General features: G+C 44.9%; 1 pseudogene; it reads left to right on the top strand.

Moving 5' to 3' along the window:
* Positions 1-1,224: 1,224 nt before the first annotated feature.
* Positions 1,225-1,496, top strand: LOC108512539 (non-histone chromosomal protein HMG-17 pseudogene; annotated as a pseudogene).
* Positions 1,497-2,609: the final 1,113 nt, after the last annotated feature.

Genomic DNA, 2,609 nt, shown 5'->3' with positions numbered 1-2,609 from the left:
GGAAACAGCAAGAGAACTCGAGTTAGAAGTGGAGCCTGAGGATGGGACTGAATTGCTACAATCTCATGATCAAACTTTAACAAACAGGAAGTTGCTTTTTACGGATGAGCCAAGGAATTGGTTTCTTGAGAGATGGAATGTACTCCTGTCGAAGATGCTGTGAGCATTGCTGAAATGACACATTCCGCTGTTGAATATTCCGTAAATGTGCTTGATAAAGCAGCAGCAGGGTTCGAGAGGATTCACTCCAATTTTGAAAGAAGTTCTACTGTGGTTAAAATTCTATCAAACAGCCTTTCATGCTACAGAGAAATCTGTCATGAAAGGAATCGATGAGGAAAACTTCATTGTTGTCTATTTTAAGAAATTGCCCCAGCCACCCCAGTGTTCAACAACCACCACCCTGATCAGTCAGCAGCCATCAACAGTGAGGCAAGGGCTGGGTGCCGTGGCTCATGCCCGTAATCCCAGCATTTTGGAAGGCCGAGGTGGGCAGATTGCCTGAGGCCAGGAGTTCAAGACCAGCCTGGCCAAAATGGCAAAACCCCATGTCTACAAAAAAAAAAAAAAAAAAAAAAAAAAAATGCCACACATGGTAGTGCACACCTGTAGTCCCAGCTACTCGGGAGGATGAGGTGGGAGAATCACTTGAGCCCAGGAAGTTGAGGTTGCAAGTGAGCTGAGATCACGCCACTGAACTACAGCCTGGGTGACAGAGCAAGATTCTGTCCCCACCCCGCCCCAGCACGCCACATATACACACAGATTGAGGCAAGACCCTCTACCAGAAAAAATATTACAACTTGCTGAAGGCAAGATGATTGTTAGCATTTTTAAATCAATAATGTGTTTTTTAGTTAGGGTATACACTTTTTTACACACACTTAATAGTCTACAGTAATCACATAATGTAAACATATTTGTCACACATACTGAGAAACCTAAAACTTTGTGTGACTTGCTTTATTGTAATAATGAGTCTGGGACTGAGCCTGCCTCTCTTATGCCTGTATTTTACCTTTAAAAAAATGTATGCACAAGAGGGGTATATAACAAAAATCTACACTCCATTTTGTCCAAGCAAGATCTTTTAAACATATAAAATAGAACCAAGGGAGCGGTGTGAAGAAGAGGCGAGAACGACTCCTGGACTGACCAAGCCCACGTGCTGCTGCATCCTGCGCTCAGTGCCTGTGTCCTGCCACTGTCGCTGCCGTCACCACCATGCCCAAGAGAAAGGCTGAAGGGGATGCTAAAGGAGATAAAGCCAAGGTAAAGAACAAACCACAGAGAAGATCCACGAGGTTGTCTGCTAAACCTGCTCCTCCAAAGCCAGAGCCCAAGCCTAAAAAGGCCTCTGCAAAGAAGGGAGAGAAGGTACCCAAGGGAAAAAGGGAAAAGCGGATGCTGGCGAGGAGGGGAAAAACCCTGCAGGAAATGGAGATGCCAAAACAGAGCAGGCACAGAAAGCTGAAGGTGTTGCAGATGCCAAATGAAGTGTGTACATTTTTGATAACTGTGTACTTCTGGTGACTGTACAGTTTGAAATACTATTTTTTACCATGTTTTAGAAAAATGCAGAATTTTGTTGTTGTTGTTGTTTTTAAGCTATGTTGTTAGCACACAGAACACTTCATTGTTGCTTTTCGGGGAAGGGGCGTATGTCACTAGTAGAATGTCTCCGAAGCTGGATTAATGTGGGGAAAACACCTTTCCTTTCCAGTTCTGAGAGACTTTCCCTTGGCTCCCAGCAGGAGGGAGTCCCTGACTTTGACACATATGGCCACCTTGACACAAAAGCCTTGTGGTATGGAAAACAAATTCGTTTTATGTCCTCTTCCCCCTTTCCATCTTTCAGCATACACTTAACCCCCTTAAGCCCAGACATCTGTTGGGACCTGACCCCTAGTCATTGGTTACCAGTGTGTCAGGCAATGTGGACTTTCCAGTGGTGCCACTGAGATGGCACCTGTCAAAAGAGCAGTGGTTCCGTTTCTAGATTGTGGATCTTCAGATACATTCTACCATTTTCATTTCACTTCCGGAAAGTCAGGGTCGGCTTGTGAAAAGTTGTTAAACAGTATGCTAAATGTGAAATGTCAACCCTCTCTCCACACTTTTTCCCTGTTCAGAGCATCAGCTGAAGACTTCATTGGGCTTTACAGTGGCTTTCTGATTTCTGGTAGTCCATTGAGGAAGGGAGTTTGAAAGTTGTTGTATACTGTTAACAATTGTCTACCCATGTCCTGCCTGAAGTATCATGATTGTTTATGGAAAGTATCTTTAATAAAGCTGCATACAGTTTGGCTTGAGGAAAAAATAAGTAAAACCAAGCTCCATGCAAGTTCGGACTCATACTGCACCACCAGCATCCACACTGGGTCATCTGTGAAGTCCTTCTCCAAGACACAGACACTTGCTCAGCCTTTGAGTAAGGACAGCCCAGAAGTGCAAGGCAGTTCACTCCCTTGGGGCACCCTCAAGTGGTGGAGGCCAGGGTTGGGTGATAAAGCCAGATCCTATCTGTGGGTGGACAACTCTGGGAGGTCATCTACATGCTTCTTAGAAGTCTCAAAGGGATTGAGTTTCCACTGCCACCAGCCCTGACC

The sequence above is a fragment of the Rhinopithecus bieti genome, unplaced genomic scaffold, assembly GCF_001698545.2.
Source record: "Rhinopithecus bieti isolate Rb0 unplaced genomic scaffold, ASM169854v2 scaffold_28016, whole genome shotgun sequence".
NCBI classification, from domain to species: domain Eukaryota; kingdom Metazoa; phylum Chordata; class Mammalia; order Primates; family Cercopithecidae; genus Rhinopithecus; species Rhinopithecus bieti.
The sequence above is the reverse complement of the archived record's forward strand: the minus strand, read 5'-3'. Positions and strand labels throughout refer to the sequence as shown.